A 25348-nucleotide genomic window follows, 5' to 3' on the forward strand; every position below is an offset into this window, starting at 1 on the left:
TGTGTTTGTGTGCACACAGCTGGAGGTAGTTATCTCCATCACAGCTGAATGCAGGATTTGGAACCATGATCTCTCCCTTCTCACTCAGCCTCTCAGGCAGACAGCAGGGCAGCCCTGGTCCCATGTAGGACGCCATCAGGACCCCTGGAGCTGAGTTACACATCACACAGTCCTTAAAATCCCTTCCTCCAGCATCTCTCCTCATCGCATCCCTTCCTCCAACATCTCTCCTCATCGCATCCCTTCTTCCAACATCTCTCCTCATCCCATCCCTTCCTCCAGCATCTCTTCTCATCGCATCCCTTCCTCCAGCATCTCTCCTCATCCCATACCTTCCTCCAGCATCTCTCCTCATCGCACCCCTTTCCTCCAGCATCTCTCCTCATCCCATCCCTTCCTCCAGCATCTCTCCTCATCCCATCCCTTTCCTCCAGCATCTCTCCTCATCCCATTCCTTCCTCCAGCATCTCTCCTCATCAGATCCTGACCTGATAGGATGGGGATGCAGGGGTAAATAAATTGATCTATATATTGGAGCCCCATATAGTTCCTGGAGCTGTCCTAAAACCAGTGGTTTGAAAAGGTGCGGTGCATCAAGATATAAAGGTGTGGGATGCAGTAATTAACTTTTAACTTAACGGCTCATTCAGACCAAATTACTGTAGAGAAATATATGGATATGCATGAAATTGAAGTTTTTTTCACGAGTGTCCATTTCAGGACAACAACACTATGAAGACAACATTGGCATCTGGCGCTCAGTCTTCATGTCATCTGTTGCTTGCTACAGAAGCATAAAATGAGCTGAAGGGATTTCATGGCTTGGTCTCCGTCTCAAATGGCACCCTATTCCATTTATAGTGCGCTACTTTTTCACACAGGGCTCTGGTCAAAAGTAGTGCACTATATAGTGAATAGGGAATCATTGGGATGTATCCTTGCAGTGCTTCCCTGTTGATTGCGTGCCAAATCTGTTCTTGTTAAGACATTCTGCTGACATGAATATGATGTGGAAGGTTCAACCAAAGACTTATCGATTCAGACAGGCAGATGCTCCTCAGATTACATGCGTCCATTGTGATCTCAACACTAAACATGACATGGCGAACATGGCTGACGCAAAGAATTGCAATCAAGCCCAACCCAAACCTCTGGGGAATCAGCCTCCTTTGAAGCCAGGTAAGACCCTGCTTATTAGAGGCACACAGTACTGTACAATAGTACAGTAGAATAGTACTGTACAATAGTACAGTAGAATAGTACTGTAGAATATTGCTGTAGCAGTGGAGGCTCCTCAGAAGAGGAAGGGGAGGACCATCCTCCTCAGTGACATTTCCTAACAATTTAAATTGTTAAATACCAAAATGTCACCAATTTATTGATAAAAACACACTGTTTCGCAATGAAGGTATTAACTTCAACAGCTCTCTCTGGGGTAGCACCATGGTGTAGCCGGAGGACATCTACCTTCTATCCTCCTCTGGGTACAGTGACGTCAGTACAACACTTAGAAGGCTGTAGGCCTCACCCTCTTCCATAGAACTATTATGACCACTTCAGGAGGACGACGATACTGGGCTTTTGCAGTATGAACTGACATGTTGTCCATCCAATCATAGGATTAGAATCAGATAATTAATTTAGTGTGTTGTATTAGTGTTGTGCCACAGAACATTGTGGGGGGGGGGGTTCTATGTGGTTCTGTAACGGCTGTCGTCTTCCTCCTCGTCTGAGGAGGAGAAGTTTGAAGGATCAGAGGACCAATGCGCAGCGTGGTAATTGTTCATCTTATTTAATGAAAGTGAACAACTCATAATACAAAAACAACAAAGTGAAAACCGAAACAGTTCTATCTGGTGCAGACACACAAAGACTGAAAACAACCACCCACAAAACAGGCTACCTAAATATGGTTCCCAATCAGGGACAACAATTGACAGCTGCCTCTGATTGAGAACCATATCAGGCCAAACACAGAAAACCAACACAGAAATAGAAAACATAGATTACCCACCCAACTCACGCCCTGACCACACTAAAACAAAGAAAATACAAAAGAACTATGGTCAGAATGTGACAGGTTAGAAGATTTGTGAGTTGTTGATATTATTGGATACAGTTTGAAAAGTGATAGTTGAGCATTTTTGGGATATTATTCAATTCAAATTAGTTTATTCAGATTACAGGAGACTGAGGAGGTAGATTATAAATTGTTTTCTTGGATTTAGAACTTTATTTTTGTGTCCAGTTAGTGTAATCTCTTTAAATGTGCCTTGCTAACTTCAGTAGCAGTAGCCAGCTAGCTAACGCTATCAGCTCCATCGTGCAGTTTTTGACGCCAACGCTTCTGAAAATGTAGTTTACTTTTTGTTGAAGAACACTTTAATTCTCTGGGGTACGCAGAACAGGTGTGAATTAAAAGCGAGGGTCGACCTCTGACTGAGATCAGTTTCATGGAGAAGGATGAGAAGGTGAGGGCGTTCAATACCACCTGGTATCAAAAGTATAGACAGGGAACCTTTCATCAAGCTTGTATTGCTGGGTTTACCTGATTTTAGGAAAGTCTGAGCCTTGGGCGAATGGTTGGTACAGTGACCTGAAGAATATTGATCGTTCAGCTAAACGGCAAAACAGGAGCAGGGAGCATATAAATACCCACATCAGTCAAGCTTCTGGGAAAAAGCTGCATCGATTATGACGTAGGTCTGCGTATTCAAGCTGCGCAACACAACGAGAAATTAAGAAGAGACAGGGATGTTCTCAAGCGTTTTAACACCACTACGTTTTGGGACAGGACGAGAGGGAAAGTTCTGCCAACAAGGGCTACTATTAGGAGCTTGCAGCGATAATTACACGTTATGATGCCTTTACTGGCTGAACTTTGAACTGTCTTTTCTGGGATGTCGAAAACAATTCAGAATGATTTGATAGCTTCCATCGCATCATATATTAAAAGTTAGATTAAAGAGAGAGGTTGACGCTGCGCATTTTTTCCCGCACGCGCTCAAGTAGGCTTTCCACTTTCCTCCGGTATTTATTTAGAAAAGATGATAACACATAATGACTCCGGACAGACACAAGCAAAAACTCATTCCATACATGTAAATGTTGCAGCAGCCTAGGCTACACCTAAACATGAGAGATATGACATGTTGTATGGGATGAAAACGAGACAACTTTTCAGTCTGATCAACTGTAGGCTTCTAATAAGAGAAGCTGCATACAGCCTCTGCGCCCTGTCCATCTAGTCAGGGTAAATACTTGGCAACGTTTTGTATTTATAGTCCATTTATAGTCCAAAACGAAACAATCAACATAATAGTGATGACAGATGTTAGTTCGTTTTTTATAAGGCCTAAAGTTGCAAAGGCCTCAAAACAGCTTTTATATACCAGAGCTGCAAGAAAAGTTCTATATGTTATTGAAACAATGTTGCGATTGTGGTAACATACACACGGTTAGCATATGTTAATGGTAACATACACATGGTTAGCAGATGTTAATGGTAACATACACACGGTTAGCAGATGTTATTTTTCACATACACATGGTTAGCATATGTTATTTGTCACATACACATGGTTAGCAGATGTTATTTGTCACATACACATGGTTAGCATATGTTATTTGTCACATACACATGGTTAGCAGATGTTATTTGTCACATACACATGGTTAGCATATGTTATTTGTCACATACACATGGTTAGCAGATGTTATTTGTCACATACACATGGTTAGCAGATGTTATTTGTCACATACACATGGTTAGCAGATGTTATTTGTCACATACACATGGTTAGCAGATGTTATTTGTCACATACACATGGTTAGCATATGTTATTTGTCACATACACATGGTTAGCAGATGTTATTTGTCACATACACATGGTTAGCATATGTTATTTGTCACATACACATGGTTAGCAGATGTTAATGGTAACATACACATGGTTAGCATATGTTATTTGTCACATACACATGGTTAGCAGATGTTAATGGTAACATACACATGGTTAGCATATGTTATTTGTCACATACACATGGTTAGCAGATGTTAATGGTAACATACACATGGTTAGCAGATGTTATTTGTCACATACACATGGTTAGCAGATGTTAATGGTAACATACACATGGTTAGCAGATGTTATTTGTCACATACACATGGTTAGCAGATGTTAATGGTAACATACACATGGTTAGCATATGTTATTTGTCACATACACATGGTTAGCAGATGTTAATGGTAACATACACATGGTTAGCAGATGTTATTTGTCACATACACATGGTTAGCAGATGTTAATGGTAACATACACATGGTTAGCATATGTTATTTGTCACATACACATGGTTAGCAGATGTTAATGGTAACATACACATGGTTAGCATATGTTATTTGTCACATACACATGGTTAGCATATGTTATTTGTCACATACACATGGTTAGCATATGTTATTTGTCACATACACATGGTTAGCATATGTTATTTGTCACATACACATGGTTAGCATATGTTATTTGTCACATACACATGGTTAGCATATGTTATTTGTCACATACACATGGTTAGCAGATGTTATTTGTCACATACACATGGTTAGCATATGTTATTTGTCACATACACATGGTTAGCATATGTTATTTGTCACATACACATGGTTAGCAGATGTTATTTGTCACATACACATGGTTAGCATATGTTATTTGTCACATACACATGGTTAGCAGATGTTATTTGTCACATACACATGGTTAGCAGATGTTAATGGTAACATACACATGGTTAGCAGATGTTATTTGTCACATACACATGGTTAGCAGATGTTAATGGTAACATACACATGGTTAGCAGATGTTATTTGTCACATACACATGGTTAGCAGATGTTAATGGTAACATACACATGGTTAGCATATGTTATTTGTCACATACACATGGTTAGCAGATGTTAATGGTAACATACACATGGTTAGCAGATGTTATTTGTCACATACACATGGTTAGCAGATGTTAATGGTAACATACACATGGTTAGCAGATGTTATTTGTCACATACACATGGTTAGCAGATGTTAATGGTAACATACACATGGTTAGCATATGTTATTTGTCACATACACATGGTTAGCAGATGTTAATGGTAACATACACATGGTTAGCATATGTTATTTGTCACATACACATGGTTAGCATATGTTATTTGTCACATACACATGGTTAGCATATGTTATTTGTCACATACACATGGTTAGCATATGTTATTTGTCACATACACATGGTTAGCATATGTTATTTGTCACATACACATGGTTAGCATATGTTATTTGTCACATACACATGGTTAGCAGATGTTATTTGTCACATACACATGGTTAGCATATGTTATTTGTCACATACACATGGTTAGCATATGTTATTTGTCACATACACATGGTTAGCAGATGTTATTTGTCACATACACATGGTTAGCATATGTTATTTGTCACATACACATGGTTAGCAGATGTTATTTGTCACATACACATGGTTAGCATATGTTATTTGTCACATACACATGGTTAGCAGATGTTATTTGTCACATACACATGGTTAGCAGATGTTATTTGTCACATACACATGGTTAGCAGATGTTATTTGTCACATACACATGGTTAGCAGATGTTATTTGTCACATACACATGGTTAGCATATGTTATTTGTCACATACACATGGTTAGCAGATGTTATTTGTCACATACACATGGTTAGCATATGTTATTTGTCACATACACATGGTTAGCAGATGTTAATGGTAACATACACATGGTTAGCATATGTTATTTGTCACATACACATGGTTAGCAGATGTTATTTGTCACATACACATGGTTAGCAGATGTTATTTGTCACATACACATGGTTAGCAGATGTTATTTGTCACATACACATGGTTAGCAGATGTTATTTGTCACATACACATGGTTAGCAGATGTTAATGGTAACATACACATGGTTAGCAGATGTTATTTGTCACATACACATGGTTAGCAGATGTTAATGGTAACATACACATGGTTAGCAGATGTTATTTGTCACATACACATGGTTAGCAGATGTTAATGGTAACATACACATGGTTAGCAGATGTTAATGCGAGTGTAGCGAAATGCTTGTGCCTATAGTTCCGACAGTGCAGTAATATCTAACAAGTGATCTAACAATTCCACAATTACTACCTAATACACACAAATCTAAAGGGATGGAATAAGAATATGTACATATGAGCGTTGAGATGAGCGATGACCGAGTGGCATAGGCAAGATGCAATAGATGGTATTAAATACAGTATATACATATGAGATGAGTAATGTAAGATATGTAAACATTATTAAAGTAGCATTATATAAATTGACTAGTGATCCATTTATTAAAGTGGCCAATGACTTCAAGTCTGTATGTAGGCAGCAGCCTCTCTGTGTTAGTGATGGCTGTTTAACAGTCTGATGGCCTTGAGATAGAAGCTGTTTTTCAGTCTCTCGGTCCTAGCTTTGATGTACTGACCTCACCTTCTGGATGTTAGCGGGGTGAACAGGCAGTGGCTCGGGTGGCTGTTGTCCTTGATGATCTTTTTGGCCTTCCTGTGACATCGGGTGCTGTAGGTGTCCTGGGGGGCATGTAGTTTGCCCCTGGTGATACTCTGTGCAGACCGCACCACCCTCTGGAAAGCCTTGCGGTTGAGTGTGGTGCTATTGCCGTACCAGGAGGTGATACAGCCCAACAGGATGCTCTCAATTCTGCATCTGTAAAAGTTTGTGAGGGTTTTAGGTGACAAGCCAAATTTCTTCAGCCTCCTGAGGTTGAAGAGGCATTGTTTCACCTTCTTCACCATGCCGAGGAACTTAACTTTCCACTTTCTCCACGACTGACCCGTCGATGTGGATAGGGGGGTGCTCCCTCTGCTGTTTCCTGAAGTCCACGAACATCTCCTTTGTTTTGCTGACTTTGAGTGAGAGGTTCTTTTCCTGACACCACACTCCAAGTGCCCTCGTCTCGTCATTGTTGGTATTCAAGCCCACTACTGTTGTGTTGTCTGCAAACTTGATGATTGAGTTGGAGACGTGCATGGCCACGCAGTCATGGGTGAACAGGGAATACAGGAGAGGGCTGAGCACGCACCCTTGTAGGGTCCCAGTGTTGAGGATCAGCAAAGTGGAGATGTTGTTTCCTACCTTCACCACCTGGTGGCGGCCCGTCAGAAAGTACAGGACCCAATTGCACAAGGCGGGGTTGAGACCCAGGCCCTCAAGCTTAATAATGAGCTTGGAGGGTACTATGGTGTTGAATGCTGAGCTATAGTCAAAGAACAGCATTCTTACAGGTATTCCTCTTCTCCAGATGGGATAGGGCAGTGTGATTGCTTCTGTGGACCTGCGGGCGGTAAGCAAACTGAATTGGGTCTAGGGTGTCAGGTAAGGTGGAGGTGATATGATCCTTGACTAATTTCTCAAAGCACTTCATGATGACAGAAGTGAGTGCTACGGGGCGATAGTCATTTAGTTCAGTTATCTTTGCCGTCTTGGGTACAGGAACAATGGTGGCCATCTTGAAGCATGTGGGGACAGCAGACTGGGATAGGAAGAGATTAAATATGTCCGTAAACACACCAGCCATCTGGTCTGCACATGCTCTGAGGGCGCGGCTAGGGATGCCGTCTGGGCTAGCAGCCTTGCGAGGGTTAACATGTTTAAATGTCTTACTCACATCAGCCACGGAGAAGGAGAGAGGTGGCCCGCAGTCCTTGGTAGCGGGCCGCATCAGTGGCACTGTATTATCCTCAAAGCGGGCAAATAAGGTGTTTAGTTTGTCTGCAAGCAAGACGTCGGTGTCCGTGACACGGCTGGTTTTCGTTTTGTAGTCAGTAATTGCCTGTAGACACTGCCACATACGTCTCGTGTCTGAGCCGTTGAATTGCGACTCCACTTTGTCCCTTTCCCAACATTTCGATTGTTTGATTGACCTGCAGAGGGAATAACTACACTGTTTATATTCGGCCATATTCCCAGTTATCTTTCCATGGTTATATACGTTGGTTCGCGCTTTCAGTTTTGCGCGAATGTCTCCATCTATCCACGGTTTCTGGTTAGAATAGGTTTTAATAGTTACAGTGGGCTCAACATCTCCAATGCACTTCCTTATAAACTCACTCACCGAATCAGCATATAAATCAATGTTATTCTCAGAGGCTGCCCGGAACATTTCCCAGTCCGCGTGATCAAAACAATCTTGAAGCATGTATTCTGATTGGTCAGACCAGCGTTGAATGGTTCTTGTCACGGGTACGTCCTGTTTGAGTTTCAGCCTATAGGACCGTAGGAACAAATAGAGTCGTGGTCGGATTTGCCGAAGGGACGGCGTGGGAGGGCCTTGTATGCATCATGGACGTTAGAGTAGCAGTGGTCCAGTGTATTGTCTGTGAGAGTGCTACAATCAATGTGCTGATAGAATTTAGGTAGCCTTGTTCTCAAATGTTATTTGTTAAAATCCCCAGCTACAATAAATGCAGCCTCAGGATATATGGTTTCCAGTTTACACAGAGTCCAGAGAAGTTCCTTGAGGGCCATCGTGGTATCTGCTTGAGGGGGGATATATACAGCTGTGACGATAACTGACGAGAACTCTCTTGGGAGATAATATGGTCGGCATTTGATTGTAAGGAATTCTAGGTCAGGTGAACAAAAATACTTGAGTTCCTGTATGTTGTTATGATTACACCATGAGTCGTTAATCATGAAGCATACACCCCCGCCCTTCAACTTCCCAGAGAGATGTTTATTTCTGTCGGCACATTGCATGAAGAAACGCGGGGGCTGTACCGACTCCGACAACATGTCCCGAGAGAGCCATGTTTTGGTGAAACAGAGAATGTTACAATCTCTGATGTCTCTCTGGAAGGCAACCCTTGCCCTAATTTTGTCAACCTTCTTGACTAGAGACTGGACATTGGCGAGTAATATACTCGGAAGCGGTAGGTGGTGTGCACGCCTTCGAAGTCTGACCAGGAGGCCGCTCCGTCTACCTCTTCTGCGGCGACGTTGTTTTTGGTCGGCCTCTGCGATTAGATCCAATGTCCTGGGTGGTGTTCGAACAAAGGATCCGCTTCGGGAAAGTCGTATTCCTGGTCGTAACGTTGGTAAATTGAAGTTGCTCTTATGTCCAATAGTTCTTCCCGGCTGCATGTATTAACACTTAAGATCTTCTGGGCTAACAATGTATAAAATAATACATAATAAAAATTAACAATACTGAATAGTTTCCTAAGGACTCGAAGCGAGGCGACCGTCTCTGTCGGCACCATCCTTCATCTTTTGACGTGTCAAAGTGGGCGAGAGGCGGAGTCTGTGGTTTGACTTTGTGAATTTCGAGATGTAGGTTTGAACGTGTTGTTCAAACCTACGATTGTGCAGCTGTAATGTATCTGCTATTTGTATCTACAGCTGAGTCCCCTCCTGTTCCCTGATTAAGAGGTGATGACCATTGTCAACTCTCTCCTGACATGAACTGAAACCACGTCTCATGTGCCCGCTCATCCACTGGCACATTGAATGTTTCCTCTCCAAGCACTGTGAGTACCCCTATCAATGTTCTCTCATTACTGTATGTAGAGTCAATCATATACAGCAAAACAATCACATTGTTACAAATCAATGATTTTACTCCTTGCTTGGACTCTCTCTTAGCTCTTTTGTCTAACTGTGTAGTGTGTTGTGTTATTGTTTTTTGTCTTCTCAGTCAAATCCTGTTCTGAACTGGTCAAGCCTTGAACACCTCAACTCATGCCGCATACCCTCATTCTATCACTGCTGTGATCCCTTCCCAACACTGTGTAAGTAGCCCTCTCATTCTCATTCCCCATAATATTGTACTATAAATGTCTTTATTAAATGCTTTAGGTTAAAATAATTAGTCTTTGACGGTTTTAAAAATCTCTGTGCGTTCCGCACCTATACCATGGATCTCCCATCCTCCTAAATGTTTCAAGTCACCAGCCTCCACTGTACTGTAGAATAGTACTGTAGAATAAGTAATTAAAGCATCTATGAAGGTTACTGTTTGTAAGACAGAGAGGGGCTGTTTGAAATGGTTCAAAAAGAGCCTCCTTTTCACACTTGACATCCAATTGCTCTTGTTTTTCCAGAAGTGGCTTTCATGATTCACGGATTCAAAGCGCAGAGAGATTAGAAGGGAGGATGTGACAGCTGGCGGGGTGTGTGTATGTGTGTTGTGTGTGGTTGTGTGTATTTGTGTGTGGGCTAATTTTGAAAAGAACTAACATCAGACTTCCTAGGCGTGTTTAATCTCCACCTCCTAAATCATCCTCACCAGCTGTGAGATCATGAGTGTGTCTGTAAACCTAACCTTACCCTGTAACCCTTACCCTAAACCTAACCCCTAAACCTAACTGACAAGGTAAAGATATGTTGTTTTGCCCCTGAGCAAGGCAGGGGCAGCACTGTTCCCCGGGCGCTCGATGATGTGGATGTCGATTAAGGCAGCCCCCCGCACCTCTCTGATTCAGAGGGGTTGGGTTAAATGCGGATCCCCCTTTCCCTTTCCATTCCTTTAACTCCTAATCCTAATTCTAACCCTAACCCTAAACCTGACCCCTATGCTTAAAATAGCCTTTGTACACGAGGGAGAATTTTCCTTGTTTTACTTTTGGGAGCTTTAAGGCCAGACAGACAGACAGACAGACAGACAGACAGACAGACAGACAGACAGACAGACAGACAGACAGACAGACAGACAGACAGACAGACAGACAGACAGACAGACAGACAGACAGACAGACAGACAGACAGACAGACAGACAGACAGACTGTCAACTTTAAGGCTGCTATGGGTATCCCACCCTACCACTAAATTTTTCAGTTTGACTTCAACAAAGACCATAAGAGAGCTGTACAACCACAGTGCTTCAGTGAAATACTACCACAGTGCCTCTGTAACAGTAACAGGTTAACATTCATAAAACCCCAGGGCACTGACCAGCTGGAAACTGTCTTCAATGGCATTTTCAACCTCTCCCTGACTTAGTCTGTAATACCTACACATTTCAAGCAGACCACCATAATCCATGTGCCCAAGAACGCCAAGATAACTTGTCTAAATGACTATCGCCCCGCAGCACTCACATCTGTAGCCATGAAATGCTTTGAAAGGCTGGTCATGGCTTACATCATCACCATTATCCCAGACACCCTGGACCCACTTCAATTTGCATACCGCCCCAACAGATCCACAGATGGCGCAATCTCTATTGCACTTAACACCGCCCTTTCCCCCCTGGACAAAATATTCACCTATGTGAGAATGCTGTTCATTGACTACAGCTCAGCGTTCAACACCATAGTGCCCTCCAAACACATAACTAAGCTAAGGACCCTGGGACTGAACACCTCCCTCTGCAACTGGATCCTGGACTTCCTGACGGGCTGGCCCCAGGTGGTAAGGGTATGTAACATCACATCCCCCACGCTGACCTTCAACACAGGGCCCGTCAGGGGTACGTGCTTAGTCCCCTTCCCTACTCCCTGTTCATTTACGCACGAGGGGCCATGCAGAACTCCAACACCATCATTAAGTTTGCTTGACGACATGACAGAGGTCATCGACGACGATGAGACAGCCAATAGGGAGGAAGTCAGAAACATAGGGCTGATTCACATTGACATGGCTGTAGTGGAGAGGGTCGAGAGCTTCAAGTTTCTCAGTGTCCACATTACTAAGGATCTATCTTGGTCCACACACACCAACACAGTCATGAAGAGGGCACGACGACTCCGCTTCCCCCTCAGGAGGCTGAAAAGATTTGGCATGGGCCCTCAGATCCTCAAAAAGCTCTACAGCTGCACTACAGCTGCACAATTGAGAGCATCTTGACTGGCTGCATCACCACTTGGTATGGCAACTGCTTGGCATCCGACCCTAAGGAGCTACAGAGAGTAGTGCGTACCGTCTAGTACATCACTGGGGACGAACGCTCTGCCATCCAGGACCTCTATATCAAGTGGTGTCAGAAGAAGGCCCTAAAAATTGTGAAAGACTCCAGCCACCCAAGTCATAGACTGTTCTCTCTGCTACCGCACGGCAAGCGGTACCGATGCACCGAGTCTGGAACCAACAGGACCCTGAACAGCGTCTACCCCCAATTCATCAGACTGCTAAATGGTTAGTTAAATAGTTATCCAATAGCTACCCGGACTATCTGCATTGACCCTTTTAGCACAAACTTTTTGGGGGACTCAGACTCATCACATACACAGCTGCTGTTACTGTTGTCTATCTTGTTGCCTAGTCACTTTAGCCCTACCTATATGTACATATCTACCACAGCGATAGCCAAGTTATCGCTACTCATTGCGTATTTATTATTACATGTTTTACTTTTCTATTATTTCTCTATTGTCTTTCTCTCTGCATTGTTGGGAAGGGCCCGTAAGTAAGCATTTCACTGTTAGTCTATACCTGCTGTTTTACGAAGCATGTAATGAATAGCATTCCACTGTTAGTCTATACCTGCTGTTTTACGAAGCATGTAATGAATAGCATTCCACTGTTAGTCTATACCTGCTGTTTTACGAAGCATGTAATGAATAGCATTCCACTGTTAGTCTATACCTGCTGTTTTACGAAGCATGTAATGAATAGCATTTCACTGTTAGTCTATACCTGCTGTTTTACGAAGCATGTAATGAATAGCATTTCACTGTTAGTCTATACCTGCTGTTTTACGAAGCATGTAATGAATAGTATTTCACTGTTAGTCTATACCTGCTGTTTTACGAAGCATGTAATGAATAGCATTTCACTGTTAGTCTATACCTGCTGTTTTACGAAGCATGTAATGAATAGCATTTCACTGTTAGTCTATACCTGCTGTTTTACGAAGCATGTAATGAATAGCATTTCACTGTTAGTCAACAGCTGTTGTTTACAAAGTATGTGACAAAACATTTGATTTGATTTCTTTTGATTTGATTCAGGATCTAACAGTGAAAATCGACCACAGTGCTGCTGTATGTGAAGGACACTGCCTTAGGTAGCAAACAGCCTACAGCCTTGGGTCCTTAGAGTCAGACCTGCACGGCATTGTGATGGAAATACTGTGAGCGTGCGTGCGTGCGTGCGTGCGTGCGTGCGTGCGCGCGTGCGTGCGCGTGCACGTGCACGTGCAATGAGCTGAGCTCCATCTAAGAGTCTCACAATGACACATATATTACTTCCCAGGTGCATCAGGGTGAAGAAATATGGTATTTTCACAGAACTAGTGAAATGTATGAGTGAGCGAGTGATTAAATGTTATCAAATAATAGCCTTCATGGTAGTCTTTAATGCAGTCACGCTGCGTAAAGATTACTACAGATTGTAGGATCTTAATTTGAGCCAATTTGCTACACAAGGAAAATAATCCTTCAGCAACAGGAAATGTGAATTATTATGTGGATTATAATTCATGGACATTTTTTTCGTTGTGGCAAATTAAGTCTGAAATTTCAAAATGGAAATTACAAACTTTAGAAATATTTTTTAAACTCAATAGAATATAAGTATGCATGTCCTACTGTGCAGGAAATGTCCCAGCAACCAAATGAAGAGCCTACATTTGTATATTGTATTCATGTATTTCCTGAGATGTTCAACACTTCTCCAGGGGTTGTGAGGTCTGGGGGTTGTGAGGTCTGGGGGTTGTGAGGTCTGGGGGTTGTGAGGTCTGGGGGTTGTGAGGTCTGGGGGTTGTGAGGTCTGGGGGTTGTGAGGTCTGGGGGTTGTGAGGTCTGATAATCTGCACAGCATGACAGGAATAAAGACTACATTGAACGTGCCCAATCTGATAATGAATCCTATTTTCCATAATCTGATCGATGCTGACTGAGTTACTGGCAGAATGCAGTTTTACATGTTGGGTTTTACAGCACTGACTGCCCTGTAGCTAATAACTGTAACGTGTGGAGCGCAGTGGGGAAATGCTGAGGAGGCAGTGGAGGACGTAAGATTAGTAGCTCCCAACCCACTCTCCTTCCCCTACCCAACCCACTCTCCTTCCCCGACCCAACCCACTCTCCTTCCCCGACCCAACCCACTCTCCTTCCCCTACCCAACCCACTCTCCTTCCCCTACCCAACCCACTCTCCTTCCCCTACCCAACCCACTCTCCTTCCCCGACCCAACCCACTCTCTCTCTGACCCAACCCACTCTCCTTCCCCTACCCAACCCACTCTCCTTCCCCTACCCAACCCACTCTCCTTCCCCGACCCAACCCACTCTCCGTCCCCTACCCAACCCACTCTCCTTCCCCTACCCAACCCACTCTCCTTCCCCTACCCAACCCACTCTCCTTCCCCTACCCAACCCACTCTCCTTCCCCTACCCAACCCACTCTCCTTCCCCGACCCAACCAACACTCTCTCCTCCACCGATCCAACCAGCTCTCTCTCCTTCCCCGACCCAACCAACTCTCTCTCCTTCCCCGACCCAAACCACTCTCTCTCCTTCCCCGACCCAACCCACTCTCTCTCTCCTTCCCCGACCCAACCCACTCTCTCTCCTCCCCAGATGCAACCAACTCTCTCTCCTCCACCGACCCAACCAACTCTCTCTCCTTCCCCGACCCAAACCACTCTCTCTCCTCCCCCGACCCAACCCACTCTCTCTCCTTCCCCGACCCAAACCACTCTCTCTCCTTCCCCGACCCAAACCACTCTCTCTCCTTCCCCGACCCAACCCACTCTCTCTCCTTCCCCGACCCAACCCACTCTCTCTCCTTCCCCGACCCAAACCACTCTCTCTCCTTCCCCGACCCAAACCACTCTCTCTCCTTCCCCGACCCAACCCACTCTCTCTCCTTCCCCGACCCAACCCACTCTCTCTCCTTCCCCGACCCAAACCACTCTCTCTCCTTCCCCGACCCAAACCACTCTCTCTCCTTCCCCGACCCAACCCACTCTCTCTCTTCTCCACCGACCCAAACAACTCTCTTCCCCCCTACCCAACCCAACCCAGTCTCTCGCCTCCCCCCTACCCGACCCAACCCAGTCTCTCGCTTTCCCCCTACCCAACCCGACACAATCTCTCTCGCATCCCCCCTGCCCAACCCAGTCTCTCGCCTCCCCCCCTACCCAACCCAGTCTCTCACCTCCCCCAAACCCAACCCAGCCCAGTCTTTGTGTTTATGGTGTTATGTAGTCTTTGTGTTTATGGTGTTATGTAGTCTTTGTGTTTATGGTGTTATGTAGTCTTTGTGTGTATGGTATTATGTAGTCTATGTTTATGGTTTTATGTAGTCTTTGTGTGTATGGTGTTATGTAGTCTTTGTGTTTAGGGTGTTATGTAGTCTTTGTGTTTATGGTGTTATGTAGTCTTTGTGTTTATGGTGTTATGTAGTCTTTGTGTTTATGGTGTTATGTAGTCTTTGTGTTTATGGTGTTATGTAGTCTTTGTGTTTATGGTGTGTGGCAAAGAAGGGGGTCGAGTGATAAATGGCAGATATGTGAGAGCAGAACTAATAAACAGGCTCTGCCCGATCACTAAAATGTATTTATAAAGGCCTTCTTACATCAGCTGATATCTCAAAGTGCTGTACAGAAACCCAGCCTAAAACCCCAAACAGCAAGCAATGCAGGTGTAGAAGCACGGTGGCTAGGAAAAACTCCCTAGAAAGGCAAAAACCTAGGAAGAAACCTAGAGAGGAACCAGGCTATGAGGGGTGGCCAGTCCTCTTCTGGCTGTGCTGGGTGGAGATTATAACAGAACATGGCCAAGATGTTCAAATGTTCATAAATGACCAGCATGGTCAAATAATAATAATCACAGTGTTTGTCGAGGGTGCAACATTTTAGCACCTCAGGAGTAAATGTCAGTTGGCTTTTCATAGCCGATCATTCAGAGTATCTCTACCGCTCCTGCTGTCTCTAGAGAGTTGAAAACAGCAGGTCTGGGACAGGTAGCAGGTCCGGTGAACAGGTCAGGGTTCCATAGCCACAGGCAGAACAGTTGAAACTGGAGCAGCAGCACGACCAGGTAGACTGGGAACAGCAAGGAGTCACCATGCCAGGTAGTCCTGAGGCATGGTCCTGGGACTCAGGTCCTCCGACAGAGAGAAAGAGAGAATTAGAGAGAGCATACTTAAATCGAGACAGGAGCGGTCAGGAGACACTGTACACTGTACACACTGTGTATAATGATCTATAGACAGTAAGTGTAGTCTGTATAATGATCTATAGACAGTAAGTGTAGTCTGTATAATGATCTATAGACAGTAAGTGTAGTCTGTATAATGATCTATAGACAGTAAGTGTAGTCTGTATAATGATCTATAGACAGTAAGTGTAGTCTGTATAATGATCTATAGACAGTAAGTGTAGTCTGTATAATGATCTATAGACAGTAAGTGTAGTCTGTATAATGATCTATAGACAGTGAGTGCAGTCTGTATAATGATCTATAGACAGTGAGTGCAGTCTGTATAATGATCTATAAACAGTGAGTGTAGTCTGTATAATGATCTATAGACAGTGAGTGCAGTCTGTATAATGATCTATAAACAGTGAGTGCAGTCTGTATAATGATCTATAAACAGTGAGTGCAGTCTGTATAATGATCTATAAACAGTGAGTGCAGTCTGTATAATGATCTATAGACAGTGAGTGCAGTCTGTATAATGATCTATAAACAGTGAGTGTAGTCTGTATAATGATCTATAGACAGTGAGTGCAGTCTGTATAATGATCTATAAACAGTGAGTGCAGTCTGTATAATGATCTATAAACAGTGAGTGTAGTCTGTATAATGATCTATAGACAGTGAGTGTAGTCTGTATAATGATCTATAAACAGTGAGTGCAGTCTGTATAATGATCTATAAACAGTGAGTGCAGTCTGTATAATGATCTATAAACAGTGAGTGCAGTCTGTATAATGATCTATAAACAGTGAGTGTAGTCTGTATAATGATCTATAGACAGTGAGTGCAGTCTGTATAATGATCTATAAACAGTGAGTGCAGTCTGTATAATGATCTATAGACAGTGAGTGCAGTCTGTATAATGATCTATAAACAGTGAGTGCAGTCTGTATAATGATCTATAAACAGTGAGTGCAGTCTGTATAATGATCTATAAACAGTGAGTGTAGTCTGTATAATGATCTATAGACAGTGAGTGCAGTCTGTATAATGATCTATAGACAGTGCGTGCAGTCTGTATAATGATCTATAGACAGTAAGTGCAGTCTGTATAATGATCTATAGACAGTGAGTGCAGTCTGTATAATGATCTATAAACAGTGAGTGCAGTCTGTATAATGATCTATAAACAGTGAGTGCAGTCTGTATAATGATCTATAAACAGTAAGTGTAGTCTGTATAATGATCTATAGACAGTGAGTGCAGTCTGTATAATGATCTACAGACAGTGAGTGCAGTCTGTATAATGATCTATAGACAGTGAGTGCAGTCTGTATAATGATCTATAAACAGTGAGTGCAGTCTGTATAATGATCTATAAACAGTGAGTGTAGTCTGTATAATGATCTATAGACAGTGAGTGCAGTCTGTATAATGATCTATAGACAGTGAGTGTAGTCTGTATAATGATCTATAGACAGTGAGTGTAGTCTGTATAATGATCTATAGACAGTGAGTGTAGTCTGTATAATGATCTATAGACAGTGAGTGTAGTCTGTATAATGATCTATAGACAGTGGTCCCCTTAGACTTTTCTTTAAAGGAGTTCACTGCCCTTTAAAGTAAAAAGCATTAAGAACCAGGGTTAAGTTGTGGAGTTAATATGGATTGCGTCCCAAATTGAACCCTGTTACGTATATCTTCTTGTCAATAGGGGGGCGCTGTTTTCACTTTGGAAAAAATCGTGCCCAAATGAAACGGCCTCGTACTCTTTTCTAGATCATACAATATGCATATTATTATTACTATTGGATAGAAAACACTCAGAAGTTTCTAAAACTGTTTGAATTATGTCTGTGAGTAAAACAGAACTCATTTTGCAGCAAACTTCCATGCAGGAAGTGAAAAATTTGAAAACGAGGCTCTGTTTCAGGGCCTGCATATTCAATTGCCTTATATTTATCGATATGCATGCACTTCATACGCCTTCCACTAGATGTCAACAGGCAGTGGAAGGTGGAATGGGGTGTCTAGCTTGATCTGAGGTCGAACAAGAGCTTTTGGAGTGGCAGGTCAGGAATTTCCTTTGTCTACCAAGGCACGCGTAGTACCTCGATATTGTCTTCTGAGCGTTCGGTTTACACGGCGAATATCTCCGGCTCTGATTTTATTTGATACATGTGATAATAACATCGTAAAGTAGGTTTTTTTCAACCGAGTTTTATCAGATTATTCAACGTTTATTGGGACTTTTGGAGTTTTCCGTTCTTTGCGTCGAGAGAAGATGGGAACGTTATCAACATTGGCTAGCATTGTGGCGCGAATTCGACAGAAGAAAAGGACATTCTAAAACCAAACAACGATTTATTCTGGACCAAGGAGTCCTTGTACAACATTCTGATGGAAGCTCAGCAAAAGTAAGAACAATTTATGATGTTATTTCGTATTTCTGTGGAAAATGTTGATTCCTATTCTCCGCCGTTTTGGCGAGCGCTGTCTCGCTATAACGCAAGCTGTTTGTTATGGTAAAGTTATTTTTAAAAATCTAACACGGCGGTTGCATTAAGAACCAGTGTATCTTTCATTTGCCATACAACAAGTATTTTTATGTAAAGTTTATGATGAGGTCTTTGGTCAGATTAGGTGAGTGTCCAAAATAGCTCCGGACTTTCTGGGGAAATGTTGCTACATATTCACAATGTATAACCACGGTTTGCAGCTATAAATATGCACATTTTCGAACAAAACATAAGTGTATTGTATAACCTGATGTTATAAGACTGTCATCTGATGAAGTTGTTCAAGGTTAGTGATTAATTTTTATCTCTATTCTGTCGGTTTTGTGCAAGCTATTTTGGCGGGGAGTAAACTGCGTTGTGTGTTTGGCTACTGTAGTGAGCTAATAGAAATATATATTGTGTTTTCGCAGTAAAACACTTAAAAAATCTGAAAAATATTGGCTGGATTCACAAGATGTTTATCTTTCATTTGCTGTACACCATGTATTTTTCATAAATGTTTTATGATGAGTATTTATGTATTTCACGTTGCTCTCTGTAATTATTCTGGCTGCTTCGGTGCTATTTGTGATGGTAGCTGCAATGTAAAACTATGATTTTATACCTCAAATATGCACATTTTTCAAACAAAACATAAATGTATTGTATAACATGTTATAAGACTGTCATCTGATGAAGTTGTTTCTTGGTTAGTGACTAATTATATCTCTATTTGGTCGGTTTTGTGATAGCTACCTATGCGGTAGAAACATGGTGAAAATATGCGGTTGAGTCTTTGGCTATTGTGGTTAGCTAATAGAAATACATATTGTGTTTTCGCTGTAAAACATTTAAAAAATCGGAAATGATGGCTGGATTCACAAGATGTTTATCTTTCATTTGCTGTATTGGACTTGTGATTTCATGAAAATTATATTATATGATATCCCTGTCCCGTTAGGCTAGGCTATGCTAGTCAGCTTTTTTGATGAGGAGGATGCCGGATCCGGGAGGGTGACTCGTTAGAGGATATAGTGCCGTATTTGTGACTAGGGTGCATAGGGCTCTAGTCAGAAGTAGTGCACAATATATGGAGTACTGACAGTTGCTAGATAGTAGGCTTGCTAGGTGGTTCAAGTCAGGTAGCTGGATAGGCTAGCTAGATGGTTGAAAAGTTAAAACGTGGAGTGGGGACAGAGCATCTAGTCTAACCTCCCCTGGAAAATGACTGATCATTGGCCCATCATACCGACTTATGCGAAACCTTCTCAACAGGATGATAGCCCCGCTCTACAGGCTAAGGAATAGAATGGGTGTGTCCCAAAAGGCACCCTACTCCACATAGGGCTCTTGTCAAAAGTAGTGCACTCAATGTATTCCAATCCATTTGGCACATCTAATGTAGATCTGCTCAGTAACACTGGATATGTGGTTAACCTTTCATCTTCTGACATGTTCAGGTAGTCATTTTATCAAAGGTGATTCTGGGTATACAGTTGAAGTCGGAAGTTTACATACACTTAGGTTGGTGTCATTAAAACCTGTTTTTAAACCACTCCACAAATGTCTTGTTAACAAACTATAGTTTTGCCAAGTTGGTTAGGACATCTACTTTGTGCATGACACAAGTAATTTTTCCAACAATTGTTTACAGAGAGATTATTTCACTTTTAATTCACTGCATCACAATTCCAAGTTGACTGTGCCTTTAAACAGCTTGGAAAATTCCAGAAAATTATGTCATGGCTTTAGAAGCTTCTGATAGGCTAATTGACATCATTTGAGTCAATTGGAGGTGTACCTGTGGATGTATTTCAAGGCCTACCTTCAAACTCAGTGCCTCTTTTCTTGACATCATGGGAAAATCAAAAGAAATCAGCCAAGACTTCAGAAAAAAAATTGTAGACCTCCACAAGTCTGGTTCTTCCTTGGGAGCAATTTCTCCAAATGCCTGAAGGTACCACGTTCATGTGTACAAACAATAGTACGCAAGTATAAACACCATGGGACCACGCAGCCGTCATACCGCTCAGGAAGGAGACGCGTTCTGTCTCCTAGACATGAACGTACTTTGGTGCGAAAAGTGCAAGTCAATCCCAGAATAACAGCAAAGGACCTTGTGAAGATGCTGGAGGAAACAGGTACAAAAGTATCTATATCCACAGTAAAACGAGTCCCATATCGACATAACCTGAAAGGCCGCTCAGCAAGGAAGAAGCCACTGCTCCAAAACCGCCATAAAAAAGTGTGCAACTGCACATGTGTACAAAGATCGTACTTTTTGGAGAAATGTCCTCTGGTTTGATGAAACAAAATAGAACTGTTTGGCCATAATGACCATCGTTATGTTTGGAGGAAAAAGGGGAAGGCTTGCAAGCCGAAGAACACCATCCCAACCGTGAAGCACGGGGCTGGCAGCATCATGTTGTGGGGGTGCTTTGCTGCAGGAGGGACTAGTGCACTTCACAAAATAGATGGCATCATGAGGCAGGAAAATGATGTGGCTATATTGAAGCAACATCTCAAGACACCAGTCAGGAAGTTAAAGCTTGGTCACAAATGGGTCTTCCAAATGGACAATGACCCCAAGCATACTTCCAAAGTTGTGGCAAAATGGCTTAAGGACAACAAAGTCAAGGTATTGGAGTGGCCATCACAAAGCCCTGACCTCAATCCTATAGAAAATTTGTGTCCAGAACTGAAAAAGCGTGTTCGAGGTTGGAGGCCTACAAACCTGACTCAGTTACACCAGCTCTGTCAGGAGGAATGGGCCAAATTCACCCAACTTATTGTGGGAAGCTTGTGGAAGACTACCCGAAATGTTAAAGTTAAACAATTTAAAGGCAAAATTACCAAATACTAATTGAGTGTATGTAAACTTCTGACCCACTGGGAATGTGATAAAAGAAATTAAAGCTGAAATAAATAATTCTCTCTACTATTATTCTGACATTTCACATTCTTAAAATAAAGTGGTGATCCTGACTGACCTAAGACAGTGAATTTTTACTAGGATTAAATGTCAGGAATTGTGAAAAACTGAGTTTAAATGTATTTGGCTAAGGTGTATGTAAACTTCAGACTTCAACTATATGTTGTCATAAATCATTGATGGAGCGCAAGGTAACTGTAGAACAATCCACAACGTGTTCTATCAATTATATAGAAAGTAACTGTAGAACCATCCACAACAGGTTATATCAATTATACAGAAAGTAACCGTAGAACCATCCACAACGGGTTCTATCAATTATACAGAAAGTAACCGTAGAACCATCCACAACGGGTTCTATCAATTATACAGAAAGTAACCGTAGAACCATCCACAACGGGTTCTATCAATTATACAGAAAGTTCACCTTACAGTGAAATGCTTACTTACAAGCTCTTAACCAACAATGCAGTTTTAAGAAAATATCAACAACAAAAAAATCAATTGATAAGAATAACAAATAATTAAAGTGCAGCAGTAAATAACAATTGCGGGGCTAAATACAATGGCTACCGGTACAGAGTCAATGTGCGGTGGTACCGGTGTCGAGGTAATTGAGGTAATATGTACATGTAGGTAGAGTTACTAAAGGGACCATGCATATATAATAACAGAGATTAGCAGCAGCGTAGAAAAGGGGGGGGGGGGGGGGGGGCAATGCAAATAGTCTGGGTAGCCATTTCATTAGCTGTCCAGAAGTCTTATGGCTTGGGGGTAGAAGCTGTTTAGAAGCCTCTTGGACTTAGACTTGGTGCTCCAGTACCGCTTGCCGTGTGGTAGCAGAGAGAACAGTCTATGACTAGGGTGGCTGGAGTCTTTGACCATTTTTATGGCCTTTCTCTGACACCACCTGGTATAAAGGTCCCGGATGGCAGGAAGCTTGACCCCAGTGATGTACTGGGCAGTACACACTTCCCTCTGTAGTGCCTTGTGGTCGGAGGCCGAGCAGTTGCCATACCAGGCAGTGATGCAACCTGTCAGGATGCTCTCGATGGTGCAGCTGAAAAACCTTTTGAGGATCTGAGGACCCATGCCAAATCTTTTCAGTCTCCTGAGGGGGAATAGGTATTGTTGTGCCCTCTTCACGACGGTCATGGTGTGCTTGGACCATGTTAGTTTGTTGGTGATGTGGACGCCAAGGAACTTGAAGCTCTCAACCTGCTCCACTACAGCCCCGTCGATGAGAATGGGGGCATGCTCGGTCCTCTTTTCCTGTAGTCCACAATCATCTCCTTTGTCTTGATCACTTTGAGGGAGAGGTTGTTGTCCTTGCACCACACGGTCAGGTCTCTGACCTCCTCCCTATAGGCTGTCTCATCGTTGTCGGTGATCAGGCCTAACGCTGTTGTGTCATCAGCAAATTTAATGATGGTGTTGGAGGTGCCTGGCCGTGAAGTCATGAGTGAACAGGGAGTACAGGAGGGGACTCCTTGTTCTCTGTTCCTCTGCTAAGTACAGCCAGGTCTCTCACACAACACAAACCCACACTTGCACGCAGATACACAAACGCATGCACACACGTACGTGTACACACACACACTCGCACACACGCACATACACCTATAATCCGCACACACACTCTGTACCTCTGCTGAGTACAGGCAGGTTAGTCATACTGTTTAGGCTTGAATTACAGTACGTGTGGGTGTATTTGGGGAGCTGTGTGTTCAAAAAGACACAAACAGAACGAGAGAAAGAACACAGTCTTGATTACACACCAGTGTAGAACCATCCACAACAGGTTCTATCAATTATACAGAAAACAACAGGAGCATACTTTGTTTAGTGTTTATTGCGTAAGGTGTAGGGTTTAACAAAGTAATATAGGTACACACCCCAGGGACGTTCCAACAATAGGATGAGCTGCTGGTGTCCTGTATGGCTCAGTTGGTAGAGGACGATGCTTGTACCACTGGGTTGTGGATTCAATTCCCTGGGCCAACAACGGGTCACATGTATGCAGCATGACTGCAAGTCGCTTTGTCTGCTAAATGTCATATTATTCAAATTGAATCCCTGTACCGTGTGTCACATGCAGAAAACCAAGTTCAGGCTGAAAATAACTATTTAGTAGAAAAAGCCTGAAGCTAGTTTCCTAAGGATGCCCGACTGATAGTTTAGCAGTCTCTCTCTCTATGTTAAAAAATGAAGGTTTATGATATAAAAACACCCAGGTAATAGCAGCTAGATGTACAGGTCTCTCAACAGGGCACGGATTAGCAACACACAACAAAAGCACCCCCCGCTACCCCCCCCCCCCCCCCTCCCTCAGAAATGTTATGATGAATCCATGAAAACAAAACAGTAATTAGTAACCCACCTCACCTCTTAATAACACACAGTGTATTCTTCAGGGTCCTGTTGTTGCCTGCTGTTGTCTGTATTCATATTAGCCGGCCATGTGAGTTTGTGTGTGTGTGATACTACGATGTAATGACATTTTCCTCTGAAACATTTTCACATACAAGTGCGTTGAGGAGTAGTAGAAAATATCCATTTGGAATGACAAATGCCGGCTTTGTTTTCCCTCTAAACCGTTTCTTGGAGGAGATATTGAACCATACGTCACAGTAATGGGAGTTAGTGTCAACACCCGTCACACACACCTATATCTTGGCATATTAAAGGGTTTTCTTAATACTATTTACTCAGTATCTTTTCTCCATATTTTCTGCAGATGGAAGTCAATGTGACACACACACACACACACGCGCACACACTGTCACGATCGCTGTCTTCAAACTCCCTGTCATAGATGAGCCGAGGAGTAGCGTCATAGATGAGCCGAGGTGCAGCGTCACAGATGAGCCGAGGAGCAGCGTCGTAGATGAGCCGAGGAGCAGCGTCGTAGATGAGCCGAGGAGCAGCGTCGTAGATGAGCCGAGGAGCAGCGTCGTAGATGAGCCGAGGAGCAGCGTCGTAGATGAGCCGAGGTGCAGCGTCACAGATGAGCCGAGGAGCAGCGTCGTAGATGAGCCGAGGAGCAGCGTCGTAGATGAGCCGAGGAGCAGCGTCGTAGATGAGCCGAGGAGCAGCGTCACAGATGAGCAGCGTCATAGATGAGCCGAGACGCAGCGTCGTAGATGAGCCGAGGAGCAGCGTCGTAGATGAGCCGAGGAGCAGCGTCGTAGATGAGCCGAGGAGCAGCGTCGTAGATGAGCCGAGGAGCAGCGTCGTAGATGAGCCGAGGAGCAGCGTCGTAGATGAGCAGCGTCATAGATGAGCCGAGACGCAGCGTCATAGATGAGCCGAGGAGCAGCGTCATAGATGAGCCGAGGAGCAGCGTCGTAGATGAGCCGAGGAGCAGCGTCTCAGATGAGCCGAGGAGCAGCGTCACAGATGAGCCGAGGAGCAGCGTCACAGATGAGCCGAGGAGCAGCGTCACAGATGAGCCGAGGAGCAGCGTCACAGATGAGCCGAGGCGCAGCGTCACAGATGAGCCGAGGCGCAGCGTCACAGATGAGCCGAGGAGCAGCGTTGTAGATGAGCCGAGGAGCAGCGTCGTAGATGAGCCGAGGAGCAGCGTCACAGATGAGCCGAGGAGCAGCGTCACAGATGAGCCGAGGAGCAGCGTCACAGATGAGCCGAGGCGCAGCGTCACAGATGAGCCGAGGAGCAGCGTCGTAGATGAGCCGAGGAGCAGCGTCGTAGATGAGCCGAGGAGCAGCGTCACAGATGAGCCGAGGAGCAG

At 43.4% G+C, this 25348-nt stretch overlaps 1 protein-coding gene across 1 annotated transcript in view; it reads left to right on the forward strand.

Annotated features, from left to right (window-relative positions):
- Positions 1 to 25348, forward strand: part of LOC139581690 (FERM and PDZ domain-containing protein 3-like) — a 270056-nt gene that overhangs the window by 62094 nt on the left and 182614 nt on the right. The window contains exons 2-3 of the mRNA XM_071411717.1: positions 9482 to 9609; positions 9777 to 9870. The gene's annotated coding sequence lies outside the window, so the exon portion shown is untranslated. The remainder of the gene's footprint in view (positions 1 to 9481; positions 9610 to 9776; positions 9871 to 25348) is intronic.

The sequence above is a fragment of the Salvelinus alpinus genome, chromosome 7, assembly GCF_045679555.1.
Source record: "Salvelinus alpinus chromosome 7, SLU_Salpinus.1, whole genome shotgun sequence".
In the NCBI taxonomy this organism is placed as follows: domain Eukaryota; kingdom Metazoa; phylum Chordata; class Actinopteri; order Salmoniformes; family Salmonidae; genus Salvelinus; species Salvelinus alpinus.